General features: G+C 40.0%; 1 protein-coding gene and 1 long non-coding RNA gene across 2 annotated transcripts in view; one reads left to right on the top strand and one right to left on the bottom strand.

Annotated features, from left to right (window-relative positions):
- The window catches only part of MIDEAS (mitotic deacetylase associated SANT domain protein), a 58,350-nt gene extending 44,039 nt beyond the window's left edge, over positions 1–14,311 (bottom strand). The window contains exon 1 of the mRNA XM_034417734.3: positions 13,442–14,311. The gene's annotated coding sequence lies outside the window, so the exon portion shown is untranslated. The remainder of the gene's footprint in view (positions 1–13,441) is intronic.
- Positions 14,312–14,388: 77 nt separating this feature from the next.
- On the top strand, positions 14,389–15,356 carry LOC117665623 (uncharacterized). Its single transcript, XR_015731289.1, has 2 exons — positions 14,389–14,499; positions 15,221–15,356. It is a non-coding gene; the product is annotated as an uncharacterized LOC117665623 (long non-coding RNA).
- The last annotated feature ends 2,018 nt before the right edge of the window (positions 15,357–17,374 follow it).

The following is a 17,374-nucleotide window of genomic DNA, read 5'->3' as shown; positions in this document are numbered from 1 at the left end:
TGTTGCAATATTATTGGATATGCTTCCCTTCTGCAGCTAGTATAGTTATTGATTTTATTCAGCATTGTTTTGATTGCAGATGCTTTAGCTTGATGTGTAAACTACCATGGTATAAAAAAACAAGAAGTAGGTCATGTTGGGAGTTAAAATATTTGCCAAAATTACGCAATTTAAACAGCATCCCTTCACATCAACTCTCCTAGAGTTCTACAAATTATTCCCTCAATTTTGAAAAACAATTCTGAAAAACGAATCCTGCTCTTAAATATTATATTCTATTTAATCTCTACAGATCTTCTATTTAAATCGTAAGGTCCACGACCCCCACCTCAAACAACATTATGCTTCATTTGCGGCCCATCTGTCAAAGAGCCTCCCGCAATCTTCCTTCTCAGTTTCAACTGCTATTCCAGTTATTCCTAGTTATGTTGATAGTCATAAGCAGACTTATATATACCCTTACAATGCAATCCTATATATGTTTACTCAGGAGTAACTCCAACTATGCGCACAGCACTTAATTAAAAAACAATAAATGCATAAAAACAACCACACTTTAAAAAGAACTATTAAAAAAGACACATAAAACAGGAAAGGATGGTTATTAACCACAGTAAGAGAGCCACTGTAAAATCTCCTCATTCCTGGGACCCCTCAGGCCTGATATCAGAGCCATGTCTTGAGGGACTACGGAATATGGAGAGGGATAGAATTAATTGTACTGGGGGGAGGAGATTCTACGAGGTCGTCATTGTGGCAGAGAGGACCTTCCCTCCTGGGACCTGCCAGATGTAATTCCCTGGCAGATGGGACCCGCAGCATGTCTTCTCTGCCAGAGCTGTTGGGGGGAAGCAGAAAAATAAAAGTAATCAAGAAAAAGCAGTCCCTCAGATAAACCCACCCCATGCCTTGAAATTTCAGTGAAATCCAAAATAAGTATGCAGAGAACTGAATCTTAAGTTGATTTCTGTACAAGCCCTTTAAAAACCAGGATCTCTTCCTTCAAAAGCTGTACTGAATATATACAGGTAAACAATTTATTTAGTGACCGTTTGAAGTTACAACAGCATTGGAAAAAGTGAGTTGCGACCGTTTTTCACACATATGACCTTCGCAGCATCCTCGCATTTCACGTGAATAAAATTGGGTTGCTTGGCAACTGGGTTCCTATTTATGATGGTTTCAGTGTCCCAGAGTCATGTGATCACCTTTTGCAATCTTCTGACAAGCAAAGTCAATGGGGAAGCCAGATTCACTTAACAACAGTGTTACTAACTTAACAACTGCAGTGATTCACTTTAACAACTGTCTTGCTTTGGAACAGAAATTTTGAGCTCAGTTGTGGTCATAAGTCAAGGACTACCTGAACAGAAACATAAGTAATAAAACTACCTGATAATGTTTTAACATGTCTAACATAAATAAAATATTGTCCTAGTTCACACATCCTACTAATCCATGTTTTTCTATGTCATAATAATTTAGCTTTGGCTAAATAAGAAAAGGGACATGGTGGCTCAGTGGTTAAGATGCTGAGTTTGCCGATCAGAAGGTCAGCAGTTCAGCGGTTTGAATCCCTAGTGCCATATAACGCAGTGAGCTCACTTTAGTTGTCCCAGCTTCTGACAACCTAGCAATTCAAAAGCATGTAAAAAAATGCAAGTAGAAAAATAGGGGCCACTTTTGTGGGAAGGTAACAGTGCTCCATGCACCTTCGGCGTTTAGTCATGCCGGCCACATGACCACGGCGACGTCTTCTGACAGCGCTGGCTCTTCGGCGTAGAAACAGAGATGAGCACCACCCCTAGAGCCAGAAATGACTAGCACGTATGTGCGGGGGAACCTTTAAATAAGAAAAATCAAACCAATTTAGGGAAAGGCAGAATATGTCAATCTAGTCATTCTCTTCAAGGATTGGGACAAATGAACACATAGGGTTTTTGTACCATTTGACTTCCTCCTCCACCTTAGCAAAGAAACTAATATGTTAGATAACCAAGAACCATGTTAATTACTACTTAAGTGATCACTTGTGCCCAAGTAAGAGTCACACCCCAGGCACTGAAACATTCACAAGTAAACAATAAGCTCCAAAAAGCTTATATAAAGATTGTGCGGTTAAAGCAGATTGATAAAACAATATCCCTAAGCTAAGCACTTTTATGACTTACTGGCAAGACTATAATATTTCACTTGGTTCTACTATAATATCAAATTCCAAATAATTTGATGGAACTAAAACTCACTCTAGTTGAAGTCGCTTAGTCTTAGTTTATATTTCTTTTTATCTGCAAGGTTAGCATGGGTTAGAATATTAACATAAGTATGGACTATCATGGTCAAGTAGTATAAAAAGATCACATAGTAGATTAAATATGGAAGAGGCCAGTAATAAAACATATAGTCCACATGTAAAAGATCCAAGGTTCAATCTCTACTATTTGCTAGAACAAATAATTCCGTGAATTAAGACTTTTGCTTGAAACATTACCCCTTTTGATATAATTAAAAAAACATATGGTACAGGGCAGGGGTGGGTTCTACTTACCTTTATTACTGGTTTGCAAAGGGACCACGCACGCGCACTCTTCTGCACATGCTTAGAAGCGTTCTGATGACGTTGGGTTGGTGGCCTTCCGCTGGTTTTACTACCGGTTCTATAGAACCGGTGCGAACTGGGGGCAACCCACCACTGGTACAGGGATACCCAGGCTTATACGCTTTCTCCTTTCCTATCATATACTGAGAAACTCTACTATATAAATTTGTCCCAAACCAGCAGAAATTCTTAAATAACTGGACCTTGGACATTAATGATCCACAGATATCTTCCAGATGGTCTCCTCCAGTCAACTGGCTCACCACTCAAGTTCCTACCTCCCCAAATTCACTACCTGTCACTCCTCTGATGTTACACAGCTCTTCCATGATGTCATCATATAATCAAGTGTTCTTTCTCTGTGAAGATCTCTTTCTCTGATAGAAAAGACTTATTACTCAGGAAAGTTCTACCGAAGAACATTCCTGTTCAGCAAGTTTATGCAAACAGATGTTACTATTAGATGACAATTATGATATGGCGTACATAAATTAATCCGAGTAGTAATATTTAATTTTGCATTAAATTTGGGGATACAACAGAGAAATAAAAAGCTTTTAAAACTGGACAGACTAGGAAAACGCAGCTATTTTCATTACTTTTCCCACAACAATTGTATTATTAATAAAAAAAAATATGCATGTGCATGGCTTAAAATTGAAAAATAAATAAAGGGGATATTTGTTTATTGGGCAATCCTTGCATTTTTCAAATATTTAATGATCAGAATTGCAGAAAATTTGAGAATTGCTGCCACAGAGAATCTGTAATTGAGGACTCTGTTGGATTATACCACAGGGGCCATTTAATTAGGATTTTGCTGCCACCATAACCAACCAGGTTCTTTTAGAAAGAACATCCATAAACAAGACACAAAGACAATAGCATTCCCTCATTATGTTCCACTGCAACTGAGAGTAAGCAATTTTTCACACATTTCTACATTTTTTAAAAATGAACCATTCTCCATTATACAACAGGGAAACTAATCCCTGAATTCATTTTCATTTTCGTTATCAATAAAAAAATATACTGACTTTAAAAACAGAAAGGCTGCATTTTTGCTTTGTTTTAGCCATATCCTGTAAACTTCAGCAACTAATGTTTATGCATGTTGAAGAAAGGAAGCATACCGCAACACTGTTATATGAATTTATTAATGCATTCAAGCTACTATATTCAAGGGTTATAAACCAGAGATTAGGTTAAAAGCACACTTTGAATGCAATGTAGCTTTTATGGTTAAATATTGGGTGCCTAAAATTTTTATTGCTCTTTTTTCATGCTTATCTGTTTTCTGCCTTATACTCTTTCAGGGAAATAAGATGGGATACAAATCAATAAAATAAAATAAAAATCAATTTCATTAGTGTCCCAAACATTATTAAGTTTCTAGCAGAGAATCTGCTATTCCATGTGTAAACTCCTATCAATCCAATTAATGAGATGCAACCAATTCAAGCTATGTGAATACTAAGCATGATTAAAATTCTTGCAGATGGCAACCAGCCTTTCTCCTCCCACTCACCACCTACTGCTGCCTGAAGTGGAGTGACGGCAGCATTCCTATACCCTGGAGGTTTGACTAAGGAAATGAAACCTCTCTGCACATGGAGGTATCTCCACCCTCCAGCCTTTGTTACTTCATTTTACCACAAAAGAAACAACTGGCGGTGGGCGGGGGGGTGGGGAGGGAGCATCATGTCCAGCCCATGAAAAAGGAAGAGGAAAAAAATGTGTGAGTCTTATCAATTCAATCACAATTAAGCTGATTTTGAGCTGTGTCTTCTCATGGTAGGGTTTGCTAAAGCAATGCCAGGTTTCAGATTCAGCCCAAGAACAAATGATGGCCAAAAAATTAAATCCTGTTTGGAAAAAGACCTTGTGATTTGGGGGCTCAGAAGAGTATTATCTAATTTATGCAGTCTCTTGTAAAAGAACAGAGGTTTATTGTGATTATTCCTTGATCCATCTTTGTCACTCAAGGTAGCTTCAGTAGAAATTGAATTTTGCTATAAACGGGGCAGAGTAAAGTTGAGCCTTGAGCCTATTGCCTTAAGGACTGGGTCTTTTCTTGAGAGGTACCCTGGCTCAGAAATGTTCTCTCAAAAGTGGAACGAACAAAACCTGCATTAAGCATTTTTTATAGAAGAGGTTTTATTTATTTTATTTATTTGTTCAACTTGTATGCCGCCTTTCTCCAAAGACTCAAGGCTGCTTACAATGCATTTAAAAACCATATATAAAAACATTAAAAATTAAAACATTAAAAACAATTAAAACCCATTCACACCATTCATGGCCAGATCTCGCCAGATCGCAAGAGCGAGATCAACGGCCCCAGGCCTGCCGGAAAAGCCAGGTCTTCCCCGCTTTTCAGAAGGCCAATAGGGTGGGGATGGTCCGGATCTCAGGAGGTAACTGGTTCCAGAGAGCTGGGGCAGCCACAGAGAAGGCCCTCCCCCGCGGGCCCACCAGCCAGCACTGTTTAGCTGACGGGACCCGGAGGAGACCAATTCTGTGGGATCTTACCGGTCACTGGGAGCTATGCGGTAGAAGGCAGTCTTGAAAATAACCTGGCCCTGAGCCATGTAGGGTTTTAAAGGTAATAACCAACACCTTGAATTGTGACCGGAGACCAATAGAGAGCCAGTGCAGCTCGCAGAGAATTGGTGTAATGTAGGTGTACCTAGGTGAACCCATGATAGCTCGTGCAGCTGCGTTCTGGACCAACTGTAGTCTCCGAACACTTTTCAAGGATAGCCCCATGTAGAGCGTGTTGCAATAATCTAACCGTGAGGTGACAAGGGCATGAGTGACTGTGAGGAGAGACTGTGAGGTTAACACATTTTTACTGGCATTGGTACTTTAGAGAGTAATTTCCATAATATGTATTTCTCTTTGAGAGCTCTCAGCTTATAGTTTTGAAAAAGAATGGATGTATAGTGTGAATAGGTTTTTTTATATCTGTTGTGCTCTGCACTAGAATTCACTTGATTCAAAGACAACTGAGAAATATTGCAAACAACCGAAATGCCATTAGTTTAAATTTAGATTTAAAAAAAAATATTGCACTAACACAATGGAGACAATCCTTCTTGGAGCTACCTCCTTCAGATGTGTTGTACAAGTTTCATAATTCCTTGTAATAGTGGCAATTAGGAGTCTTTAAGTCCAAAACATCTATCTATAAGACACTTTTTGGGAAGACTGACATGGTCAATGCATATCTACAATGCCTGGGAGCCTTTGTTGAGTTTGGTTTATCAGTTCTCCATGACAGGAGGAAGACTTCACTATGGATAAGCCAGCTGATTTACTGCTCTTGTTAAGGGATGCCAAAACTTAACAGTAATATAAACACAGATAACTTGAAACTCAAGTTAAATACTTAGTGACTAACACAATCCAAGTTACTCCTTACTTTAAAGATTTTATTAAACATCTGGATGAAGAATCAGTGCAGACTTAACATAGCATAGGATACACCCAATAGACCTTGGCCAATCATAGAAAACTAAGCAGAGTTGGATTCTCTTTAGTACTTGGTTAGAAGAACACCACAAAATGACGAGTGTAATTTAGTCTACAAAAGGAGAAAAAAAAATAAACATCTTGGAGGAAGATGACCTACCCATTACAATATCCATTTCTGGACAAATGGGAGAATAGTATTTTACTATTATAAAAGACAGTTCAATCCCACAGCCTATTTTTGAAAGAAGGTAGAGATCACCTCAACCTGCAGTTACTCTGACCAATGCTGTCTTCCTTTTCCATCCTTCAAAATGTTCTGGCAACTGGCATACAATACTGGAAAGATATAAGGGCAGAACTAGAGTCAAAATAACAGTAAATGTAATTCAGCATAGTACAGTAAGAAGAAATCCCAGCCTTTCTCAGTCTCATTTCTCCTCAAAATGTGGGACTCAAATTCCCATGCTGGTCGAGAATTATGGCAGTTGGAAGACAGGAAGTTGGGGAAAGCTACACACCCAAAAGGACTCTGTATTTGTAAAATGATAGGTCAGAGAAACCTATTGTCTCCTTTTCCTCTAGTCTCTGCTTATAATCACTGTTTATTCATAATGTAAAGTAATTGTCACTTAGGATTTTTAAATGGCTTTTAGCTCCCTGCTACTGTGTTGAAGGAAGTATTCATCCATTGAGGTGGACACTGTTCTACTTTGAGTATTCAAAAAGAGTAAGGGAGGCTGAAGATAACCTTAAGAGCAATAACTGAGATGAAAAAAACACAGCAGGATGTGTAAAAGGCATTCTTGCAAGAAGAAAAATCCACAGCAGTCTTAAAAGTGAACAGAACTCTCAACATGATTAACACAAACAACTGATAAATGACATTTGGCGGAAGTTAAGACAGATAATCCTGAATAAAAAAAGACTGAATACACAATACCAGGGGTGTCAAACTCAAGGCCCGCAGGCCAGATATGGCACATGGGGTGCTTAAATCTGGCCTGTGGGGCCACCCTGGAAAAAGCAAAGGACCAGCCTGTGGTGCCTCTGCCAGCAAAAATGGAGCTCAGGAGGGCCGCCAAGCTCCATTTTCATTGACGGAGGGTTGCAGGAGGCCGTCGCAACTGAAAATGGAACTCGGGAGCCCATTGTCACTGGCTGAAAGTTCAGGTCGCCACAGGCGCCCCGACATGAGTGACATCGAGCTGGCCACGCCCCCCCCAGCCCCCCCTAGATCAAACACAACCCTGATGCGGCCCTCAATGAAATTGAGTTTGATATCCCTGCACTATACTGTACTATTATTCTCAATAACTTAAAATTTTAATAAGGCATGTAAATAAGGAAAATCAGAACTCTGCTGAAAAGAGATGTCTATATAAAGTATTTGGTTTAAAATACTAACCTAGCTTAAGGTTACAAAGCAGACATTCTAAGACACTCAGCTCAGTTGCTTAACTTATCTTCAACAACATCAAACTAAAATCAGGAAGTCTAACAACCAGGAGATAAACATCCAGTCAGAGGCTAAAAACAAATCCTGACTTTTAATGTTGTCTTATCAGAAAAGTAACAAAACCAGGGTTCTGGTTAGCATGCAAAAGCAAACAAACCACTGCAGAGTTCTAGATTTGTGCAGTTGTGAAGAGCAGAGCTAAATTGGAGTAACAGAGTAGCGCCAAACAGGACACTTGCTTGGTGGTAATAAATCTGGCTTCCTGTTACATATGAGTAATATATTGCAGACACCCAGTCAGGAGCATTGTAAATAAAGGGAAGCACTGCAGCATTTTTTGGCAGAATTAGGTTTATAGCATGTATTTTGTTCTAGCTGCCTACTGCTTTAGAACTCACTCTAACAAATGAGATATACTAATGTTTGATTGAGCATTAAGAGAAAGTCTGTAATTTGAACTGTCTAGTATATGGCAAGTAGGCCCAAAAGAAGTAACCTACACATTCTGACACAAATGTACACATTCTTTTCTTTTGGAAGCAAGTTAGTTGCTAACAATTAACAGAGCTGTTAACTAGGCTATTTTCAGCTCCTCTTTTGAAGCTGACAAGAAGGGAGTTGCTAGCAACAGAAAGCTGTGTTTACACGCCAGCCATGCAGGAACTGCAGTTGGAATAACATGGAGCTAGCCAAAAGTTCTCCTCAGATTCATATTCCCACAGTCCTTTTGCTGCTGCTGCTTGCAAAAAATAATGAACTGGCATAACAAGCCAAACTCTGAAAGCCGGAGAGGCCTGAAAGTATGTTGGGGTTTTGCATGACGAAATCAGGCTGTACAAAAATGCAGTGGAATATTTGCACTTAAAAGGTACTCTGCTCCTCTTGGACTTTCCACTGCCATGCAAATCATTATCTCGGCCAAAGGTGAGAAACAAACAAGGCAAATTCAAGCTTGTGCACTGTAAATTAGATTTGGACTTGAATTTGAAGGCAAAGCTGATTCAGCACTAGCAGCAGAGAGGGTATCCCTCTCCTAACATCTAAATGTTAAGAGGATTTTTTAAAACATATCCATAAATTTGTTTTTGCACTCTCCGAAGAGCTTAAGGTGAGTGGCTAATAACAAGTGTCAATGGAATGTGCAGGGCTGAAATTTTGAGCCCAACTGTCACACCATGGAATGGAAAGGTCTGTGGTGGTTTCAACATGATGGGGGTTAAGCAAACGTACTGATGAAAATTGGCATTTTACTTTTAAATTTTGGTATGGCACAATGATTTTGGAGGTTCAAAAATCGAGTTGTGACTTTCTAACCTATTTTGAATTCTGAAAGACTGAATAGCATCAGATTTAAAGAGTGCAAAGTAGATATGACCCACTGCATTATTAATCATCAAACTTCCAGACACATGTTCAATCTTTGTAGAAAACTTTTTATATATTTCTATAGTCTGCTCTTTCTTAATCGGGTGTCTTTCAAATAGTTACAATACCCAGAATTGCCAGCTGGGATAATGGAATGTTCCTGTCTTTTAGTTAAGGCTAATCAGTTCATTTGTATGCAAGCACTTAATAACCATTGATTTAGGGGAATGTAAAACTCTACATTTATGGCATTTAAAAAAATTAGTCGGTTGAGAAAAAGGCAATATAGTACAATAGGTTTCCACCCCAATTATTATTGGCATATATACCATCCAGAGTCAATATGCTGTTTTACTTTGCTACTGCAGAAACAGAAAGGTATTTTGATATCTTAATAAATTCTTCCATTACCAATTTGACTGCAGAAAATAAACACTGAAGTGAAATAAATAAAATATTAAATCTTTAAGATACCACAACACTCTTCTTTTATTTTGCTCTGATATGCTAAACAAAACAGGCATCTTAATTTATGGACCAATTTTGCTTACACTCAGTGATACACTTTTTCAACATGTAAGTTTCCAGAATTTCCACACTCTGCATTTTTGAAGTTTTATTTCCATTGACACCCCTGTTAATATGTTTCGTTACATCCATTAGAATATATTATTGATAGCATAGGACAATTTGTTGTAAATCAAATCAAATTAAGCCAATTGTTCTTTAAAATTATGCCTATTAAAGTTGTTACTTTTAAAGCCAAAATATAAATTTACTGCAAAAAGTAAGAGAGCCATTATTAGGGAAATTATTACAGGTAGTTCTCCCTTACCATTCATTCAGCAAAGCCAAAGTTTGCATCATACAAGCAAAAGATCATTACAGATAGTCCTCGACTTACAACAGTTCATTTAGTGACCGAAGTTACAATGGCACTGAAAAAAGTGACTTATGACCATTTTTCAGTTACAACTTTTACAGCATCCCCATGATCATGTGATCAAAGTTCAGATGTTTATCAACTGGTTCATACTTATGACCATTGCAGCGTCCCAGGGTCATGTGATCCCCTTTTGCAACCTTTTGACAAGCAAAGTCATTGAGAAAGCCAGATTCACTTAACAACCAGGTTACTAACTTATCAACTGAAGTGATTCACTTAACTTTGGCAAGAAATGTTGTGAAATGGGGCAAAACTCACTTAACAAATGTCTCACTTAACAACAGAAATTCAATGCTGGTTGTAATTCAAGAACTACTTGTAGTTATCTCAGGATCTATATATTTCAAACAATGCAATTTTTTTTAATAAAAGTGGGGGATGCAACCAAAATTACATAATGTAGCAACATTAGAAATAGGTTATATAGTTCTGGATGTACATTACTTATATGAACAATAAGGGTAAAAACAAGTTATGCATCTAATTCTGTCTAGTTAGTTACATCTTTCATCCTTTTCACATTAAGATTTTGTAAACTGCTAACAAGCTTTTGAAGAAATTAAACACAAAATTAATATTTTATCCTACACAGTAGTATAAATCTGTCTTTCTGCATTCCAATTAGTGAGGTGCCAACAACCAAGTACCATCATCTGGCAAGAACTGCACATTCTATCAGATCGACACAACAAGCCATCAATCAAGAAACAATTTTCCCCTGAAATCCAGTCTTCCAACACCATAAACATTGAAATATCCATTTCTGTATTTAAGGTTCTATGAGTAGAATGAACTGATATGAATTCCTTTGTTGGAAGCTGATTCATTAAAATTAAAATATGTTATTTTTACCTAATAATATTAATTGCTCTCTCCATGCCTTAACCCAACAGCATTCTTATAACTTTGTAAGTCAAGACTCACCCTGAATAAAGCTACTTTATTATAAATCAGACATAGTTCTCCAGGTAAGTCTCATTAATGATGCAAGCTACTCCCAAGTCTGTGCCTGCACACACTTCAACTGTTGTACTGTTATTTGGCATGCTAAAATAATACCTTATCCAGGAAGAGATTTGCATACATAGGTTAGTGAATCTTGCATTCTACCCTTATTTCTGTAAAGTGCTAGACTGCAGAAATGGCCTCACCAAAAGTTCTTAAAATAATATGAGTTTGTCTTCATATTTACACCCATTTAGAAGAACTGTGCAAAATGTCATTAGGGTTCATTTTGTAATCAATTTGAAAACTTCCTAAAAATTGTTACAACAGCCTCTCAATGCGCTGGTTTAGAATCCTTTAAATAGATCTTGTTTGCTATAGCCTCTCAGAGTTGAAGTCTATTGGATCTGAAAAGAATGGATTGGAAACAGACAAATTGAGAATGTTTTATTCTATTCGGGTTACAAGATGGTCTGTTTTTTCCTTTTGGGACAGTGGGTGATACTTAAAACTGAAGAACTGGCTTCCAACTTTTCAATTTTTTTTTCTCTCCAAGAACATTTTGGACCTCAGATGCATGCTTGAGAAATAAATGCACTAGCATGAGGCCCTCATTTTGTTCTTGATTACTTCCAGCTCCACATAACATTTACTTTTTACAAATTAAAGATTGAATTGAAATCTTTATTTGGCCAAATGTGTTTAAACACAGGAGGAATTTGTTTCTGATACAGAGCACTCTGTTCATGCAATAAACAAACAAACAAATAATAAAATCAAATAATCACACATTTTGGTAGGTTCTAAAGTAATATAAGCAGGCCCTCAGACAGTTGACAACTGATTCAATTTAGCAGAATAAACATGTCTTAAAAACTAACTTCTAAGACAGGAGGTAGTGAGCCAGCTAGCTAGCCTCTCTGTCATTACATTCAGGAATGCATAGCTTCATAAAACCTTAAAAAGCCATGTAACTGTGACATCATGTTCCAGCTTTTGGTCAACAACCAAACTGAACTGAATTAAAGTTATTACATCCATATTTACCAATTCCACAAAGTAATGGAAAGAAAAAAAAAACTTAAAAGAAGCTTTTGTGTCTCTCTGCCTCTCATGGCTTATTACCAGTGTGGTTAAAGTGAAACTAGTAACAAGCAGAAACAAAAATACCCTCATAAACTATGCATACAGAGAACTGCAGTCAGTTCAGGTGCTGTGAGAGTGACAGTCCCACATGAACAAACTTGGAACATCCTGTGACACAACACATCCCTTCTTTAGGCAAGGAAGTTAATGTTAATGTACAATAATAGCCTATGAATTCACCTTGACTCTCAGGTCACCAGGAAAGAGATTGATGATGCCCAGCTCCAAGCTAAAAGGCAGGTGTACTTCTAGGATGTCATGCTCCAAGTGCAGGGGCCAATTACACTCCTCTACTTAATAGCAAAGCTCTCATTGATTTCCACAGGAACTAGAACAGCTTGGATGATGTCACCAGTTACAACTCCAACCACACGCCCTGGGAAGTCACTGTGACTTTGATTACACATACCTTTCAACATTACTGCCACTGCTGCAACCCCTCAGCCTCTAAAGCAAGATGAGATCAGGGTTCCAGAAATCACCTGAGCTTCTTACACACATCCCTCCTGGGTTTTGCACACATTCCTTTTTCACCCCTTCACATTTCTGGGCACAAATTTATGCAAACAGAAAGGGGTGGGGGTGAACAGATAACAATGTGATCTTCGCTCACATGTATCTCTAGCCTAAGCATTCATGTACTGTAGTTTATGCACTCAAGACATAAAAAAAAAAAAGTGGGGGGGGGCGCCTCCTTCCACGAGCCCTTTCTCGCATGTGGAAAGCATCTACCATCCCGAGACAGACCCGCACAAGGAACCTTCTAATTTATCGCATCACAAATCAGATCGACAAGTAGGAGAGCGAACTGCAGAAGTCCCACGGGGATGGGCTGAGGAGAAGCATACTGTGCCTCTTTCTCTGCAAAACAGTGTCAATCGGTAACGGGGGGGGGGGGAATACCCGACAAAACCCGAGGGGGGTGGGAGGGAGGAATTGAAAGAGGAAATGTTATACCCGCTTTACTACAGACACGAAACGTATCTTAACTATTCCTTCCCCTGTTATCCGCCTTAATCAGGATTTTAAAAAACCCACAGGATTGAAATAAATGTGAGGGTCGCGCGCAAAGTAGCAGCGATTGGAATTGCGAACGCCCTTCAGCAGGAAGTATGCGGCGATCGGAAGCCGAGGCAATTCGAAGCGCCTTTTCTCCCCCCCGCAACTCATTTTGCCAGGCGCCTTTTTAAGTAGAATTCCGCAGGCACGGATCTCATTTCCCGGTTCGGAAGGGAAGAGCCCTCCGTTCCGCGACTGCCTGCTCGCCCGGCCGAGACGCTTCGCTGCACAAACAACAGCCACGCCACGCATTCGTGCAGGCGACTGAAGAGACCCCGGAAAGCCAACAAAAAGTTCGCCCGAGCTCTCGACGCCTTCCCATTACCAGCACCACAACTGCTCCTTTGCAAAATCGGTCGGGGCTGCAAAGGCACCGACCCCACGCGAGATGCGATTTCTTTTGGGGGCGGGCGGGGGGGGGGAAAGAGAGGCAGAAAGCTCCACTTACCTCTGCGTTTTCCTGGAGCAGATTAAAAGGTTAGTTCCCCCATCTCTCTTTCCTTCAGTCCTCTCGTAGATTGTAATCCCCTCCCCGGCCAAAAAGGAAGAAAAGAAAAAAAATTCCAGGCAATCAACCAAACGCCAAGAGAGCTCTCTAAAGGCTACTTGAAAAGAAACCAGAAAGTTTTGGGGAAAGTGGGGGGGGGGAAGAGACTGGCGTCGGCGAGTATCGCTTGCAGTGGCTTCGCCTCTCTCGCTCGCTCAATTTGCTTCCTGCGCAAGAGTCCTGCAGTGTACCTGCTCCAAGCGGGAAAAAAAAACCCCGGTTCTAGTCGCCTTCTCCGCCAACCGCACTTTGCGGTGTCAGGATTGCAAGTCTCTGAGTCACAGATTTGAGATCACAGCTTGGGGAACAGAAAGGGGGGGCCGAGCGAGGTGGAGAACTGTAGCGACGAAGGCGGCAAACAACTGCAGCAGCAGAGGAAGCTGGGTCTTTTTTTTTTTTTTCCCTCTCCCCTCCCTTCTCTTCCCTTCTTGATAGCAAGACGTTGCACAATTCTCAAGTAAGGAAACTGGAGCAGCCGCCTGCCGAAGGAGGAGGAGGAGGGGGGAGAAAAAGAAAAACGCACTTCGGCTCTGCAACAGAAGTAAAACCAGCTCTTCTACTTCATCAGCACAACTGCCTGCTGTTCAGGCTTCCCCACCCTACAGCAGGCCGAAGTCACGCCCATTTCCTGTTACCATATTAGGGGAAGAAAGTTTCCCCCCCCCCCCCCGTTTTAATAGCCATCCAGTAACTCTAGACTAGAGTTGCGTGTAGCTGCGAGAGCGCGCCTGCCCCATCGTTTGCCTGGCAGGAGGATCCAGTGGCTCTGGCGCGCATTCGCATCTCCAGCCGAGCCACAAGGTCAGCGGGAAGAGCTTCATCACGTTACTGGAAACGCTGCCCTGCCAGGAAGAGCGCTGACTTTCTCTCTGCTGGAAGATACTTTTAGTCCCGATTTCTTCTCGGGCCACCCATGGACGCTTTGCCAGGAATTCGTGCGCACTCGGAAGGCGCCGTAGGCAAGGAAACAAATCAGAGCAACTATCGAAAGTTGAAAACTCGGGTGGAGGGGGGGGGATCAGAGAGCGAGAGTGCAGAAAAAGAGAACAGGAAGCCAGCAAACTCCTTTCGGGTTAGCCGTGCAAAAACGTGTGGATTGCATTCTGGCGAGGCGCAGTTTCATTTTCCACCCCCTCCCCCCAGGAAACACATGCCGCGGAGCGCCAGTTCCCCCCCCCAAAAAAAGCGAGGGAGGCGGGGGCGCAGGGCCGTCTTGACTTAGTTGCAAAGGCAGATGCAACGGAGAGCTCAGTTTATCGGTCTCAAACGAAACGATAGAGATTTTGCACCTAGCTTACAGGGTTTTTACAGCTCTTTCTCGGAAATGCCACATTTTCTATAAACTGGTAATTCTTCGGAATTATTTTTTTTTTTTAGAGATCCCGACCTAGGAAAATGCAAAGGGAGGGAGGATTGGAGGGAAAAAAAATATGCAAGGAGTGAAAGGGACCATAATTTTGAGGGAAATTTTTGAGTGTTAAATTCGAGCGTGAGGCAGTGAGTCATGGATTGCTCTTGTGCAACAGCTTCAGTGTTTTTATGAGAGGTATAAAAAAAAGTTATTCATATCTGCCACGTCTAAGTGGTTTATACGGTTGGCCCTCTTCTTTCGACCCGTACCTCAAAACTTGCATTTTCTCTCTTCCCCCATCCTGAAACTTCTGTTTGCATCGTGCACAGGTCGCGGCCAAATTGCTGCTGCAGCAGCCCAGTGCAAGAAAAGAACAAACACTCTGCAAGTGAAGAAGCAGAAGAGACGGCGCTGTGGCAAACAAAACTGCTGGTTTTGGCTAGGAAAACAAAGCAGGCCAGAAAACTCTTGGGGAGAAAATACTATCCTGTACTATCTTGCATTTGCGTTCCCCACATTCCTGCTTGGAAAAAAAAACAAATATGTGTGCCAAGCACATGGCTTCCTGTACTGAAAAAATCTCTCAAATAAATTAAGCTTTGGTGACTTCAAATTATGCAACTCCAATAAATTCTGCGAGTTAGAAGAGATCAGAGCTGCTCTGAATCTGAATTTACCATTTTGATCTTTTCTGAGCCATACCTTCCAGATGCCTTGAGACCGCAATTTATAGTATTTTGAATGGAAAAATGTGGATATTTTCATTTATTTACATCCCATCTTTATTATTTTTACAAATAACTCGAGGTAGTGAACATGTCCAAATACTTTCCGCCTCTTTTCCCCACAACAACAACCCTGTGAGGTCGGTTGAGCTTGACTTTTATCCCACCTTTATTATTTTAGAAGTAACTTGAAACAGTGAACATGCATATTGCTTCCTCTTATTTCCCCCCACAACAAACCTTGTGAGGTGAGTTGTGCTGAGAGAATATCTGGCTCCAAATTACCCAGCTGGTTTTCATGCCCAAGGTAAGACTAGAACTCTCAGTTTCTAGCCTGGGGCCTTAAGCATTAGGCCAAACTGGCCAAATTGCAATGCCAGCCCACCTGAATAACACCAGATTGGGCAACACTAAACAACCTGCCAGCCACTATCTAATTACTGGTCATATCTGCTGGAAAACAAGGAGTGTAGTTCCACAAATCTGAAGGGCACTAGATAATTTTTATTACTAGTGAATCACTGATCAGTTTCCAGTACATTGGCTAATACCTGGACTGATTTGATTATGTGCCATCAAGTCTTTTTTGGTTCCTAGTGACCACAGATTCAATAAGAAAATACTTACATAGTTGTGCTATTATTGCAAATAATGGAATTTGAATAGATTCAGTAAGAGATCTTTTGGACGGATCACAAAACATTTATTTAAGGGACTTATGTAGACATCCACTTTAAGCAACATAATTTTGGGTTGCTTACAAACAATATTAAAAACAGTACCAAAAATGAAAACCTTCACAAAAATTCCTGGCATCCCCCAAACCAACACATATCCCACATATATACAAACAATGGGTTCCAACCTTACTCTTTCCCAACACTTGTTGGAAAAGCCAAGTTTTCAAGGCATTCTGAAAAGCTAAGAGGTTAGGGATCTGTGGGATCTCAGGTGGTCCTTGATTTATGACTGGTCATTTAACAACCATTCAAAATTACAACAGACTTCAAAAGCTACTTATGATCCATTCTCAAAGTTACAACACTCTTCCACTGTGCAGTCACATGATTGCATTTTGGGTGCTTGTCAACTGGCTTGCATTTACAACCAGTTGTTGTGTTCTGTGGTCAAGATTGCAAATTTCTGTAAAAAAATTCTCATTTGGAAGAATATATTTAACAACTACATGATTCACTTAATAACCTCGGTGACTCACTTTACAATAGCCATAAAAACAGTCATAAAATCAAGTCCTGTCATGTGCCTTGAGTTATGATTGCAAGACTTAATGACCAAAATCGTCATAAATCAAGAACTACCTCTATGCCAAAAGGGGGGATAAATTGCCATGCAAACAGTTGAGGTTAGTTTGAGTGAATTAGAAGTAGCTGATACGGAATGGCCCACTTGGAAATCAATTGAGAGTACAGAAAATACGTGAAAGCTCAATAACAAAAAAGTTCATCTTTATAAAGACTTCCTTTTGTTCTTACATGACTATCCTTTCAGAAGTTATTAAGCCATAGAGTAGGATCAGGATCATGTAACCCAAATTAATTATGACATAGTTATGTAGAAGTTCTGAGTTATTCAAACTTCAGAAGACTGCACGTTTAAAAAAAGTAACTGATATAAGTCAATCCTGAAGCCTGCCTAACCAAGTATTGCTGTTTTTAGGCAGAAAAAATCCAAAATTCAAGAAATATGAAAAAGTGTTTAAAAGATTTCCATATTATTTATGTATACAGTACATTAATG

Source organism: Pantherophis guttatus, chromosome 1, assembly GCF_059756535.1.
Source record: "Pantherophis guttatus breed Tessera chromosome 1, ASM5975653v1, whole genome shotgun sequence".
Classification (NCBI taxonomy): domain Eukaryota; kingdom Metazoa; phylum Chordata; class Lepidosauria; order Squamata; family Colubridae; genus Pantherophis; species Pantherophis guttatus.
Note: the sequence above shows the minus strand (reverse complement) of the source record. Positions and strands in the feature narration are given on the sequence as shown.